We start from the raw sequence: 16,857 nt of genomic DNA on the forward strand, positions 1-16,857 counted from the left end.
GCTAGCATTAGCCGGTTAGCCAAAGACGACAATTTAACTCCACTTCGATTCACAGCTCATTAAAAATGCGATCAAAACGGCGAATCATCATCCTTATTACTGTAATAACCCGTTAAATGAATGTAAAATAGATTTTTAAGACGCGCCAGAGAGCCTTCAGTTGATCTGTCACGTCTGGGTTGGACAGGAAGCTCACTCATCCCTGCTGCTCGCGCTTAAATACGCCATGGAGTCCACAGTGCGCAGGCGCGGAAAGTGGGTGGAGCCTGAAGAAAGGCTCCACCCTTTTTATATATTTTGAAAGATATATTTTGTTTGGCAATATATCTTTTGAGTTTGTCCCCTTATAAACTAATCAGTTAAGTATTAATGGTGTGAAAATTAACGTTTATATAAAAAAATTATGTAGAACCACATTATTGCCTAAATGCAACCCTTTTTGGAATTCGTTATATGATCAGATTGAATGGAAAGAGGTCTGGAATTGACCCAGTAAATACTGTCTCACCAATAAAATTAAAGATGTTACATATAAAGTTATATAACATATAAACACTTATTTTATGATTGGGTATTCACCCAAATGTTTTGGATTGATATTGAATATCTAATATTTAAATGTATAAAATTAAAGACTGGATTCTCTGGTAAAGATATCTTTTTTGTTACATAAAAATAAGAGTTTGGAGCAAAATTTGGTGATTATTTTAATAATTATGCATGGGAAATGCCATATACACAAACAAAAATGGACTAATAATAAACCTAACATTACATGAGAACGTAAGTATTACATTGAAGCTAAGAAATAAAAAAGCAAAAAGGATGTATAGAATTTTTAAATCATTTTCTTATGAAAATTTCTGGTAAGTTATCCCCTATGATGCTATTATGAATGCAATTGATAATAGTTGAAAACACTGTGATCCTCTACTGTTCTTGTTATGCACAAAAATTTTTTTATATGAATATATTTGAATATTATACTTTAATAATATTTAGTAAAATATATATGTAACTACAAGAATGTGTGTGTATATAATTAAAATATATTAATATAAAATATTTTACTAAATATTTCATATGTATTTAATATTATATATTTTTTAATTATGTATTCCTCAAGTTAGAGGCTAATTGAGTAGAATGAGTGGGTTAGGATACACCGAATGTATATAATTAAAAAAAATAAATTCAACGCGGTTTAATTTTCAGCAGATGTCCTCTTCCACCAAAATGTAAAGAAGTGCATTTTAAAATGATGATATTTATCTTGCGAAGGAATTTCTGAGATTAAGATTTAATGTGGATTGTAACATTTGTCAATTCTGTTATCATGATTTGGTTAATTCATTTTGGACTGAAGTATGTAATTGGATAAAACAAAGAATATCTATTTTTCCATCGATTACTTGGGACATGGTGAAAATTGGAGTAAATTTGGAGGACAAAAGTGTAGACTTTGTTGTAAATTGTTTACTTCTCATTTTAAAATACTGTTTTGAAAACAGCACCCCAGTTTAATGTCTTTAAAAAGGGGGTCTTAAAATTTATGAGAAGTGATAAGGCCAAGAAATTATTTGATTTGTTTAATCAGTGTGATTTTGTACATTGTTTGGTTGTATGAATGCATTTTATTTTATTTTGATTAATTTCTTGTAATGCATTATGTTTCTCTGTTATAGTTTGATTAATATGAATGTCTCAGTTATGTTAGCCTGTATTGTTCTGTTAATGTTGAAATGCAAGATAAAACTAGTTTAAAAAAATAAAATTAAAAATTCAGCAGTTGTAAAAGAAAATATATCAATACCCATGTAAGATGAGGAGTTTGATATCTGGGGACCTTTTCTTCACCACTGTGTTAGAAGAAAATACAAAGTATGTTGTGCGGATGCAATGTTAAATTACACTGAATGTTGTTGTTGTTATTACATTTTCGTGAATGTCATTTTAAAAATCATGCAAGTCTCAGTTATTTCAAGGACAACAAATGACGCTGCGTTTTACTGCCTCGGGAAAATAGCTAAACATTAAATAAGGACTGGGTGATTGTTTATTTCTTTTATTCAAATAAACATTTAGATTTTTCATCATCTGATGATCAGCAGGCGCGTGAAAGTGGGCGGAGCCTGGCGATATTTCGCCACTCACTATTGAACTATGGGAAGTGTAGTTCACGTCGTCACTGTGTGTTCCATTGTCCCAGTGACGGCATAACGCGGGACTCACATTCAAAACATACAAGTCCCATGTGTCTTTGCGATTAAACGAACGCCGAGACGGTTTGTTCCGATTTGAACTTCCAATAGAAAACGGACGGGGCGGTTTGTGTCAGTGTTGCCAGGTCCGCGGTTTTAACACTGATACTTTAACACTGTTGCCGCGGGTCGTTTTTTATGTTCGCGGGTTGAAGCGACCCCAATAACGTGGTATTTAGACACTGGAATGCGACTTTTACCAGAGGAACCCCGCCAAAAACGTGTAGCTATTTTACCCGCCCCAGAATGCGATTTGAACCGTTGTAACCCCCGAAACGCCATTAGGCTAGTTTTGAGTATCAACTGGGCGGGTTTTGTTGTGAAAACCTGGCAACCCTGGTTTGTGTATCCTTCAGTCCGTTTCAGAAGCCGAGAGACGATTACCACAGAAAACGAATGCGATTGCGGAGCGATTTTGTCGGATTCGCATCCCGACACCTTTCCTACATTTTCGGACGACGTTTCCGTCGATGGTTTCCCGCTATTCTCCAATGGATTACTAATTTAACCGCAGGAACATCGCGATCTGCCGGATATATCAGGTAGGACGTTCATGTTGACCAGATAAAGTCAGATAATGGAGACGGAGATCGAGCGAAAACTAACGTTACGCCGCGTCGAGCTTCTAAATTAGCACTTGTTAACATTATTCGCGCGAATCGCCGTTTTGACAGCGAGACCGCGGCGCTATCGATCTAAGGTTTTTTGCTAACCTTGTAAATAGTGCGTCTAAACAGCGGGGGACTTTTTGTTCGCCTTTATTAGCAGATGCAGCAGATTGGCCAACTTTGGGCTTCAGCTGATGTTGTGCTGGAATTCGCGAAGAGACCCGGCCACTTTCTTTTCGCCGCTGGATCCCTTACGTAAGGCTTTGTGCGATCGAAAAAGAGATGTTTCGACTACAAGCGTTGAAATCTCGGGAGTCTTTCTTGACGGGGCAGATGTATGAACTGCGATTGTGTGCACAATGAATCTTTCACTCGCTCTTTAGAACTCTCCGATTGCGAACATACTATTATCGCGCATTTTCTGGAAATGCAGCGTCTCCCTGAATCAACCTCGTCGATTTCTACGGATCTCTGAGCGTGAGCAGAAATGGCTGGCGAGCTAGATCTCCGGCGAGCCGATCTCATCCCTAGTTGTCTGCGAAGACAGTTGCGTTTGCGAAGATTAAAGGCTCTATTTCGACGTTAGAACGCCTGAACGCGACCGTTATTGTTTGAGGTGACATTGTCGTTAGGACTAACACCGACGCATTTGTTTTTCGTTCTCTCAAATAAGTCCGATTTCCCCGATCGGACCAAGTTGTACGAACCCTTTTAGGTTGACCTTGTTCGGATCGTTCATTGTGTGGAGCGTGTTGCACGCAAGCCGTCAGCATTTTGTCGCCTCCATTTAAACACCGTCAGTTCTTTGTGATTTAACCGTCTAGTTTGCGTGCTTTTCTCCATCAGACTGTCTGGCTTTATTCGAAATCGCAATATCGCTATCGTCCCACTTCGTGAAGTCAACGCGGCTTGCAGTAATAAAGAGCGGGGCGGCGGATTTCGTTCCTTTGTAACGTTACGTTCAAAGCAGCGCTGAGCGTCGCAATGTTAAGAATGTCGATGTCAAAGCGACTGCAGTTGTGTGGCACAGAAATGGCGTCATAATGCTGTAGCGCAGACGACGTTACGCGAACCCGCGCGCGCAGACTACTGTAGTTTATCAACGTCACGCTTAACTTTCTCTAGTAGTTTAACTCTAGTTGTTTTACTCGATTGTAATGCTGACTCCTCAACTCTGTTCTGTGGAAGCGAAGAGCTCACCGTTCGCTATCATTACATTTAAACGCCTGAAACACTTACAGCCTAAAGGTTCTGTAAGCTATTTTTTTCTCTCCAAATACTACAAATAAAATGTCCCCATTACCTGACTGTTATCACTGAATAGGTGTCTTTACAAATCACAAATCTCTGTGACAGACAGCCACAGGCTCTGTAAACGGGGGAGCGGCCCGTCCTTGTTTTAGCCAATCAGAAACGCGCTCTGCCCGTCAATCATGTTGTGCTGACATCGCTGGCATGTCTGTGGAGGGCGGGGTTTCGGAAAGAGGGCGTGTGGTCGAAGGGATGGGGGTTGGTTTAATTCGGTGACTAATTGTGCGTTCAAGTCATATCGGATAGATCGTATTTACGAGTTGAACGCACATGAACGCCACCACAAAGTCGTTATTACGAGTGGGAAACTCGAAATTTTCTTTAAAGGGGTCATATGATGCTTTTTTAAAGATCATTATTTTGTGTATTTGGTGTAACAGAATATTGTATTTTCTTGTAATTTATTAAAAGAAGGTACACCGCCATCTTGTGCCGACTAAACTGACTTGACGTCGTAATTACGACTTGTCAACTCGTAAGTAAGAACGTCCCAGGAGGACTTGAACGCAGCATAAGTTAGCAAATAGTCACTTTTAAGCCTTAAAGGGGTGGTTGATTATGATTTCACTTTTTAAACTTTTAACGTTCAATGCAAAGGGAGATATTTTATTTTAAAGAAATCACTGTTTAAGGACTGCAAAAAAAGGCTGGTAGGGACTACAACGAGCTTCTTCCTGGGTTTGTGACATCAATAAACCCCATGTTTAAAGCCTTCTACACACTGCACGATTTTCGGCTGTCCCAGACGAAAGATTGGCATCGTGAAACAATCGTGGCAATTCCTGTGATCGTGGCTTCTAAACGGTGGTCCTATGTCGTACAGTGAGAGAGGTTCGAAGACGGCCGTTGTCACGGTCTTGCGACCAAAGATAGCCTACGATCGTTTTCTGACAATGTCAGAAATTCAGCATGATCATCGCAGTGTGAGTTTGCTGCTATGACCCACGTTTAAAATGCGACATGAAATCAATGCGACACTGCGCTAAAACATAATACTGCTTACCTCAAGCTCTTATCTCTTCCTCTTTCGCCACTTCCACTTTTTTTCAGCACACATAAAACTACAACTGCCAAACTGATTCATCATGCTCTTTTTGTTTACCACTAGCGCATGCTGATGACGTTTTATTCTTCTATAGTAACGTGTGTCGTAGCCTACGAGTCAATAGGTGTCATCATCGTAGAGTCTGCATGCATGTCGTACCCAAGTTTATCAGATCCATGTCGTACAGTGTGATTTGCAATGATCTTATAGGATTGCTAAAATCGTGCAGTGTGTCGAAGGCTTAAGGTCATACCGCCATACCGTGATTACGAGATACAAACTTATAAAGAGCGGTCACGTCCTCGTAGAACTCGTAATTACAACTTGTGAACTGGGAGTTTTCTGAGAGCTACAACTTGTACCACCTGACCACCTCGGACTCATTTGGCGCTATGTTTACGCATTGATAGTGGGATAGTTCAGAGTCCAAGGATGTGAACAGCTCCAACTATAGAGCTGTGCAATTAATCGAAATACAGTTTTGATTTCAATTTCGGTCTCCAACGATTATGAAAATACAATAATCAAGATAAAACGATTATTGCACCCCATTCCACCCCCTTTCCAGCGGCACGCTTTTGCTCCTCCATAAAAGCCCAATTTCACGTGCGAATCAGTAAAATCTTGTAACATGACTTTCGCAAAATAGGACGTGCTTGATTTATTAAAGTTTATTATATTAGATTCATTCATGTTTTAAAAGCGTGACAGTGCACTTGTGCTGTTCCTGTTCGCTCAAAAACTGAACAGAACACCGACATGTCAAGTCAACTTTTAGCTGAAGGTGCGCGTGCCTAAACGGTCAAATACATGCCAAAATGTGTCAAAATGCGGCGCTTGGTGATTATTCACATAAACACTCGTCGGTTATGTAATAAGTGAACGTAAACAGTTGAGAATGAAAATATGTGCATAACAGTAAATTGGATCCGTGCGGCTCTTAAAGTGACAGCAGGCTAATATTCCTGCTGCCAACTGTGCTGTGCTGAAAATGTGTACAATTTAACAATTTACTCACGGAGCCACATTGAAATCTCAATATCTCTTAAAATGAACCATAGGATAACAAAAGAAAAGCGTGTTAAGAACTAAAATCTAAAGGGATATTAAGATATATTTAAATAATTCTTGAGTTACAGGCATGCGAATTTTGTGAAAAAAAAACACAAAGTGCTTTTCCCCATTTTTTGAACTGTCGCCATAGGCAAATAATCCAATAAAGATTGCTGAAGTCAACAGATTTTGCTAATAGATAGGGATGGGTACCGTTAAGGTTTTAACGGTATTACGACTCTTACCGATACTACTTATCGATTCGGTACTTTAACGGTATTCTTATCGGTACTTTTTGTTTTATATACTCTAATTTGGTTTCAAATTTCAGTTGAAAAGTGAATAAAAAAACAAAATAGTGGATTACTCGGTAAATATACATCCATGACATGAGCCAGGGAAGTTTCTGAAATTTGGTTGATTTGACATGGAATGACCAAAATGTAAATCGTATAAAATGTATTACTATCATTGCTACGATTGTTACATTATTATAATTATGATTGATCAAGTTTTGTAACTAATTTGAAAATATTATGCCGCACAGTAGACTTGTTGTAAGTTCCTTGTTGGTCTTTATTGTCTGAAGATGTAAATGTTAATCTAATCATGTATTAGATCTTGAGGCTGAATAAAAGTGTGTTATAAACTGCTCACGTACAGCTTTAATGGTTTCATCCAGCAGCGTTACGTATATCTCGAGCTGCAGATGTCTGTGCCTCCCGGTTAACAGCACACTCTCTAGCTGCAATCAGCCGGGTACATTAGTAATTAGTTTTTTTTTTAAAATCTTTTATCCAACTAGTATACAGTATTCTTATTACAGTGACCTGATGTTAAGAGTAAATAAACGTGAATTGAATTGCACAAACTAACAAGCTTTTCAACCATTTGATTATCAACCCAGATCTTCAGCCAGTATGCTTGTTATTTAAAATATTTTGAGTTACAAATCTGAACCATTTCTATTTGGGGCACAGTTTGGGGGAATTGTTGGGCACATGTGTTTCTGTGTAGATCTAAAGTGATTCACATTTCCTAATATCAAAAAGCCCAGTATGATGGATAAATATCTTTTTTTTTTTTTCTGTGTACTTTCTAACAACTCAACTGGTTACATATGAGATTTCTACGACTGTCCTACTTAATGTCAGATCAAACATCTCAGCAAAGCAATCTTTTCACTCATCTGTTCAGCATCTTGCTCTGGTTTTCATTATAATATGTTTTCCTGTCTTTCAGCTGAAGATCTGAAACTGAGTTCACTCGAGAGGATCACCGTCACCGTGGACGGAGATGAAGGTAATGGTCTTGAACTTTAGAGCCGCTGTATAGAGATGATATGGAGTAGGTAGAGCCCTGTGATTTCCGTGAAGCGGGAAACGCGGACAGAATCGCGGAATCCAGTCATAAAAATGGAATTTACTGTTTAACACGGAATTTCACGGAATTTGTCAAAGTTTGGATAAATTAATCAAAAGTAGGTCATTACACTTAAAGGCAGGGTATGTGATTTTTCAAAAACACTTTAGAAAACTAATTCGGGCCGAATAGCAAAACAAACTTGTAGCCAATCAGCAATAAGGGGCGTGTCTACTCGTGATGTGGAGGAGAGCGCGTTCAGTGCATGGGACGGACATTAGCCGAGCCGAGCGACAGAAAGATAGAGATGGCGGATAAAAAAACAAAAGAGGAAAACGTCTGCGGAACGACAAGGCAAGAAGTAGGACCCGTGTAAAATATTGGATCAGCTTTCCAGTGCTGGAGAGAACTCAAGGAGCGGAGGCCTGCGATCGGACGCGAGGTTGCTTTGTTTCTTCTCAATAGGTGAGTAACACAGTGTCTACAACAGCTAAAGTCTGCCTACACCGGACGCGATCAAACGACCGTTGAAAACCATTTGAAATTTGTGTCAGCACGTCATAAATAGAACCCGGCAGCAGTTTTCTGTCGGGGATTTGTTGCGCCGCGCCGCTCACGTCCGTAGACACAGTGTAACATTGGTTTTGCTTTGTTTCACAGAACTAATCGTTCCCTGGGTTGCGTATGTATATGTGGGGCGGAGCTATCAAAATAGGGGCAAGACCCTTTTGGGGTAGGGCCGTGTTTGTTTTGGTGATTTCAAATATAAACATTGGCTACCAGAAATCACTTACACTGCCTTTAAGAGGTGGTGTCACGAGCAACAGACTTGCTGTTGAAAAGTGACAAAGATTAGCAGAGCTAAAAGATGCAGCAACTATCAATGGAAGCACAGCGATTTGTCGTTTTTAGTTGGATACAGAGGCAGAATAGGTATGGCCTATTAAACACCAACAGCTCAGAAACGAAACTTCAGTGATTTAATATCTGTCAGTGTGAACACAGAGGCTTGCACTTAGCAAAAGAAAGCAATACCAAAATAGCAGATGACTTAGGCAGAAGGCCTAGTTCATAAAGACTATGTTGCAGTCTTCACTAATGTTTCTGCTGTGAAATGCCATTTAACGCACAATTAATGTATATTAATATGCACAAAATGTCCAAAACCTTGACGACCTTATAATGAGCCAATGTATTTCTTTGTCTAAAAAACAATGATGCACAAGCATGGCCTTATCCCAAATAGTTTATTACATTGTCCATTTGGATATATTTTCTAATACAGAACACATAATAGCACTTTGAACAAACAAAAAAAGAAACATCCCTTTGGTCCAGTCATTCTATGGTACTCAAGCCTGCATAACAGGCTCCTAAAATAATCTGAATTACTGCAAAAAGAAGAAAACTATGAGGTCACATTGTACAACCTGGACTGTGTATTTTTTCCATCAACCTTACTCTTTCACTGCAACATAAAACAAGTGCCAAACGTTAGAAAGACGGTACATTTTCAGTAACCATGGTGTTTGTCAGTCATTCTGGTAATTTGTAGGTAAAATAGATAAATAAGAATATTCTGGATTACAGAAAATTTAGATTAATTCAATGTGCTGTTTTAGAGATTAGCGATTTAGATTAATCCAATGTGATATGTTTTAGAGATTTGAGGTTTGGACTCCTCAGTAAGGTATTTTGCAGCACTCAATAGTGGAACATTATACTTGATACTCTGTTGTGCCAAATAAATGTTTTATTGCTTTGAATTATTAACTGAAATAACTTCTGAACTAGCATTTTTAAGTTTTCACCTCAGCCATTCATACTGCAAGTTTAGACTGCTGAGAGAATCTTTGTGTGGAGTGACAGTTTAGATAGTAGATATCATCAATAGACTTGAAGAAACCAAAACCATAAGACGACAAATCAGAGCTGTAAGAAGTAAGAAAGTCCTCTAATTCAATGCAGGATGGTCAAAGCTGCTTCACAAGGTGATGTATTGTTGGCGTGGAGGTGAAATACGACTGCTCAGTTTTGTAAAATGTCAATTTTTAATATATACATACACGTTTTGTACAGAGTATTTTTTATTATCGACAAATAAATCTCTTTTAAAAATGGAAACATGTTTTGCTTTGCATCTTGTTACAGATAACAGCAGCATTATGAACTATTATTTCTTTGCCCGCCTAGGGTTGTACCTGAAAGAAAAAGAGAGAGAAAGAAAAAAAACAGATTCAACACAAAAGCAAGTAATTTATACAGTCCAACCATCATTCACACAAAGGCCTTTAACATTCCTGCCCTACGGTGATGATTAGTAACTAGTAAATTTAGTGATTGAATAACTGAGTGAATTGATACAAACCGGTACACTGTAAAAATCAAACACTGTTTGAAAAAGTCATCAAACCAGACATCCCCTTCCATAAAAGATGTCTGGGACACTTCATTAGCCTGGTGGAGGGAGGGAGCTGGAGAAGATGTTGGAAAAACAGAGGTGCTGTTTTCTTTTCATTCTTTTTATTTTCTGTGTGATGTTCCCACTCCATGCATGACTGGCTGAGCAGATTCAGAGATCAAACAGTTGTGATGGACAAATCGCACGGCCTTGGCTGTGTGTATATTTGAGGGCACGAGTGTGTGTTTTTCTGCTTAGGCAGGAGAAATGGCACCACTTGAAAGTCCCCCGTTAGCCAGGTTCAGTCTCCAGGCAACAATTCTGTGCCTGACCAGGCCTAAACCTTATTTCTCTGTAAGTGTAAATTCTTGTTCTAATGAGCCACGAAAAATGACTTAAAATGCTGTGTTATGCATGCCAGGCCAGTAGTTGGCGATGTAAAGAAATACTACGCGAACATGTAATACGGATACGCATGATGCACCATTTTCACAAATGGCAATGGTATCGTTTATAACAACTTGCACTTTGCATTTTCAGGCCCCCAACACACAGTTGTCGTGTAAAAGAACAGCCAAAACACATGAAAATGTGTACATACCCCCCAAAACACAAGCGTGTTAATGATTGGGTTGTATGGGAATAACTACAGCAATATCCAGAAAGCAAACTTCCAAACACTATTGTCGAAATATATGCCAGTCCATTCAAAAAGTTCAACACACACTTTTCTCATAGAGATAGAATAACTTTGATATGAGTGAAGCTACTAAAGAAGTGCTCTTACGGGGCACTGCCCACTAATTTAAACCATCACTGTATTTTCTGCCCTAATCACGGTGTGTTTAAACAGCAGGAGCTTGTTAGAAATATCAACGGGTCTTCGCAGCCCAGCGTGACCTGAACTGTGAACAATGTCTTAAAAGCAGTTGGGAAATCATTGACGTACTTTCCAAGCGTGCTCTGCGAAAATGAAGGATCTGCTAAAAGGAGAAACCCCCCCTTCAAGAAATCATGCGTGATGCCGTGACACTGGTGGATCAGGCCCAGCAGCTCAAATCACAAATCACAGAACTGATGAGTTCATGACTTTAAGAAAGAAACATGCTGCGGCTGAGTGGAGCTTTTCAAAGTCAGAGGACTGGCATGTCAAAGCTGTGTAAGTCTATCAGCAAATATCTGAGCACCTGTTTGACAGAAGATTCAAAACGGGGCACAATACTGGGAACCAGACGTCCCTCTGGCCCGCCTCAGTGCGTAAGAGTATCCCACCGCATAAACCGGTCTCAGCCAGTCCACTGCAGACTAAGCCCTCACAAAAGTTATTGTCTCAATATAAGCCTTGATTTTCTAGGGAGAAATCGCTTACTCTGCCTTTAAATCGCGATATGGACTAGTATCTGTAAATATTAAGCCGCAAAAAGACTTTAAATATGAATTCTAAATGTTCTGCATGTGTTACTGAATAGAGCTTAAGCACAGTTTTGTTTACTACACGTACTGAAGCGCGCGCGACGCTTGCGGTGATTAGGACACAAATACATGAACATCTCCAGATCTGCTCTGAGAGTCACTTCCTGAGCATTTTACCATTTCATTTGAGTAAAACTATTGTCATATCATATACACACAGAAGCGTCAAGGTATTCACGTCAACCCGTCAAAATAAAAGTTTGGTTTAACTGGAATAAATTGTCAGAAATATATTATTGTGCAGTAGAATGTACGTAATACTACTACTACTACTACTAATAAATTATTAAAACATACTTTTTTATGGAATAATCAAACAATATTTCTCCCATTAAAACATACTTTTTTAATGGAATAATCACACAATATTTCTCCCATGTTTTAATAGCAAACCCCCTTTGTTTGCCAAAAATAAAGTTTGTTTTCATTTGATTAAAAGATAAAATAAATTACTGTTTTATGTCTTCATTTGATAACCAGAAAAATTTAAATACACAACACAGAATAAAAAAAAAAAATTCATAGGGCTATTGTAAAAATACATTTTAATAAATTAAGTTGTTTTGCATTCAAATAATTAGACATGCTTAAACACAGAATTTGGTAACAATAAAACGGAACGTGAGAAAAACATAAAATATTTCATAGGTCCCTAAAAATGTAATTTCTTGTTAAACTTTTAATAGATTGATGTTAAAGGCACAATATGTAATTTTTCGCCGCTAGAGGGCGCGTATTCAAAATAAACAAAGAGACAAAGGCGTAGTTTGATGACGCTGTGACTGAGTGTAGAATCATGGGAGTTGTCGTCTTCATCCGCACAGCCGATGCAATCCGACGGGACTCGGGCAGAAATCATGTTCATGGATGAGCTAATGATTTATTAACGTAGTAGAATGAAGCAGGGTGAGGCTGAAAGCCGTCGAAGCGAAACGAGGCCACTGAACGAGCGCGACACATGGCTCAAAAGCAGCGGAGCTTTTATTATGACACAGTCGAGCGCTTCCGCTGCTTCCGGTCGTGCGTATGTGGGGTAAAGCAGCGCTGTTTTATCATACGAGATACATTTAGTTCTGTTATAATGCTACTCTGTGCGGTCGTCACCGGTCTATTAAAACGCACAACATATTAAAGCTTCTTTAGAAATCAAGGGGTTATGACACAATGACACTATGGACATGGTCCGTGTCACTAGTTAAAATTGCTTATTTCTCTGGATTTAAACATTCTTCAAAACATTTGGGATAATGTAAGTACACAAGTCAGCAAAATATATAACACTGTTCTAGTGATTTTTGGATATTTTAATAAAAAAATCTTACATATTGTGCCTTTAACCTTGATTTTTCATCACTGGAAGGTAGCCAGAGATGAAACTGTGATAAGTCAACCATCAAAACCATTCATTATTTCCTTGGAAAAGTCCTTTTTTCAGTAAAAAGACAAAATACAGATCTTCTCTGCTGTATTTGGCTGGAATGTCATTTAACATACAGCAAAACATCAAAAATCCCCTTGACTCATTCCTCATCCCAAATATTAAAAAAGTGTATCATACACTTTTATGAAATAAACAGTCATGGATGTTTGTGACATGCAAATAAACATCTTTTCCATCATGGTATTTTGTAAATGTTCTTAATGTTTAAATCATTTTAATCCTTTATATTTAGAGTGCAGCTTCTTACAACAAACGTCTTCATCCCCACAGCCGATGCAATCCGACGGGACTCGGGCAGAAATCATGTTCATGGATGAGCTAATGATTTATTAACGTAGTAGAATGAAGCAGGGTGAGGCTGAAAGCCGTCGAAGCGAAACGAGGCCGCTGAACGAGCGTGACACACGGCTGGAAAGCAGCGGAGCTTTTATTATGCCACAGTCGACCGCTTCCGCTCCTTCCGGTCGTGCGTATGTGGGGGGAAAAAGCAGCGCTGTTTTATCATACTAGATACATTTGAAAGTTCTGTTATTATGCTACTCTGTGCGGTCGTCACCGGTCTATTAAAATGCACAACATATTAAAGCATCTTTAGTGTTTCCATGTTTTCTACAAAACAAAAACAAAAACCAGAAATCGAGGGGTTATGACGTCATTGGCAGGCGACACAATGACACTACGGACACGGTCCGTGTCACTAGCTAAAATTGCTTATTTCTCTGGATTTAAACATTCTATATAACACTGTTCTAGTGGTTTTTGGATATTTTAATTAAAAAATTGTACATATTGTGCCTTTAAATAGTATAAGTTTAATGATTTTAATTAATTAGACATGCTTTTTGATTAATACAGTTTAATTTAACCATTAAAAAGGAGTCCAGAAAAAAAAAATAAAAAAAATAAAACGGAATCCAGAAAAAATAAAACGGAATTTGGAAAAAAATAAAACTGAATTTCGGAGAAAAAAAAAACGTATTTCATAGGGCCCTAAGTAGGGCAGATGATTAAAGACTTGAAATGTCTCTAGACGTTGGGTTACGTCACACTGAGACAAAACCTTGGTTTGCTATTTGCTATTGCCATTTGTTTGCAGTTTGAGTTGTGGAGAGACGTTCTCATTAAACCGCACTATTTGTATTTTTGGATTGTAAGTGCATTAGTATTCTTGGTCTTCCTGGAGTTGGAAGACAAATGCGTAAATTTATGCTATGTTGATTTTTGATGAATGCAGCATCCTTCAATTTTGAATTCATAGCATCTATAAGATGCTCATTGCCTGTTTTTAAAGTTTAAGCCTTAGTATTAAAGTTTGTTTTGGTGATGTAACTAAAAACACTTGTATTTTAAGTAGTATTTTATTGGATGTTAGTCTGTGTCTGCTGTTTTTGTTTATTCAAGAATTTTTCCCGTGTAGCACTTAGGTATTTTTATGGTCACAGTGTTGAGTTTTGCATAGTAATTTTGCTTTATGATGAAAACGTCGAAGTGCAAACATTTTCCTACAACTGTGCTGGTCTCTGGTGCTTAACTTTACTCTAGATTGGTGCTCGGTAAAGAAAACTTGAACACTTTGCTCTGCTTCCCGGTTTTCTTTTTCTTTTGGCCGGTTTCTATCTATAAAGTCATCATTGTAGAAAATGTGATACCAGTTGGCTGTGCAGTTGTTTTTAATGCAAATCATTTATGCTTTGCTTTTGTTTCCATGGTGACTAGCGACCAGATCGTTACCTGTAGAATTAAAGTGAGGTCTTGTGAGTGCACTTAATGTATATTATATTGACTAAACCAAGTTAAATAGCAAACATCTGTTCAGCGAAAGAGAATAATCCAGTGGATAGTGAAACTAATATTGAAACTAAAGCGTGCTTTGTGAGGGCAAGACTGATCTTTAAATTCACACTTGATGTTAACAGGCATTTCATGCACACGTGATCAGATTATGTAAAGCATAGTCATTGCATGTATATGAAACATAAAGTGCATCCTACGGCATGTTAATACCAAGTGTAAATGCCGGGGCCTACTTACGCAAGATACCGAGCTCAGTCCGTAAATGGGAAGACGATTAAAAATTCATAGAGGCGAAGTGGGCACTGAGTCACGCTCCATTAGCAAACTCTAACACTTTTTGCATCCACCCCTGTAACATATGGTCATGGCCAGCAGCAAGGTGGACAGCATGAAGATTATCACAGAGATCCATCATGCACTAGCGGTCAGGTCGGTGGCGGCGCTCGGATTCTCTTTTATTTGAATGATCATAAGTGGTACAATGAGATTTACCCATCTGCTCCATTGACTAACGGCTGTCTTTTGAGGACTTAACCCGAGACTCTTGTTCATGTTGTTCATTAAGCTGCTCGTTTGACTGTGAGGTTGTATTGCTCTTTTAGTGAGAGCATTGGGTATTTACTTACATTTTGGAACAGTCTCGCTGCATAGATTCTCAAACACTAGATGTCTCTGTACATTGCAGCAAAAGTTCAAATCGCTTCAATGCAAACCCTCTACATCTATATCAACAAATTAACAGCATCAACTCGTGTCTGTAGGCACTTGTAGTCATTTAGTAGACGTACAGTGTACTTTAAATCACAAAGAATCTACAAACTCAACCTGATGTTCAGTCAAAGATTTGTCAGACTTGTTATCGGCATAAACTTTGGTCCACTTTGCATCTTATTCTGGCCATAAATCAGTCACTTAAATGGTAAAGGTCTGTCTGATTGACATTTAAAGTGAACAGTTGTCATCATGGCTTTATATGAAATAGTTGATATCACAGTAATGAACCCGGTTGGGGAAAAAAGTTGGTCCAAATTAGACTTTGTAATCTTCATTCAAATGCAATAAGTAAATTATTTCTCAGACATAACGCCAAAAACTGAATATTTCATGAAAAGGTATAATAATGCAGTTTTGCTCATGCATTTTTAATTTACTAGCTAGTAGTGTTGGGTGTAATGCATTACCAAGAATTACTTTTCCCTTACTTTTTAAATGTATTTATTTTGTTCTTTCTGTAATTTAATTACAATTTAGATGTAATTGCTTTATATACTGTATAGATTATAGAACAATTCTATATAAAACAATTGTGGATTTAAGATCTAATGTGAAAATTTATGTTTTAATGTAACCTTCTCCCTTTAAATTATTTTGTCAGTTAAAGAATAATTTTATATTATATTATTTATTTGAAAGAATTAACAGCTGATTCATGTCTACCTTTGTATTATTCAAATGTTCGAGGCTGATATGGGATTTAGAAAGCAATTGGGAATAAGTAATGCAATATTTGTTTGAGAAAGTACAGTAATCTAATTACACTGTTAAAGATGTAATTAGTAGCAAGTAATAGCTTTTTTTAGAGTACGTAGAGCTGCACAATAATGGTTAACTGATTATTTTACTGAAAAATTAGCTATAGTTGTGATAATTAATCTGATTGTTCTCATTGGATTTATTACAGTTCGTCAGAGAAGGTTTGCTGGCAGATTTAATCGAAACAAATATGCAACTTGTTGAGCTTAGACTTGTGCCGGTATTCGGTAATGCGATATATCACGGTAATGAATATGCACGATATTGTTATCGTGGGCACTTCTAAATACCGTGAATAATTATATATTACAAATTATTCAGAATTTTGAATGCATTTTAAGAATACTTTTTCCATCAACTGGTCAAAATGCACAACACCGCCGTATGCTGCATGAAAGATGCGTGCGCACTCTGATGTAAACAAGCGCGAGCGAGAGGCACATGGCGGAACATGTGAGAGACGCACTGAATGAAAGCGCACTTTCACTCTCTGACAGCAGATGGCGCTAAACTGCAGAAATAATAATAATAATAATAATAATAATAATAATAATAATAATAATAATAATAATAAT

This window comes from Sinocyclocheilus rhinocerous, unplaced genomic scaffold (assembly GCF_001515625.1).
Source record: "Sinocyclocheilus rhinocerous isolate Xijiao unplaced genomic scaffold, SAMN03320098_v1.1 scaffold247, whole genome shotgun sequence".
NCBI classification, from domain to species: domain Eukaryota; kingdom Metazoa; phylum Chordata; class Actinopteri; order Cypriniformes; family Cyprinidae; genus Sinocyclocheilus; species Sinocyclocheilus rhinocerous.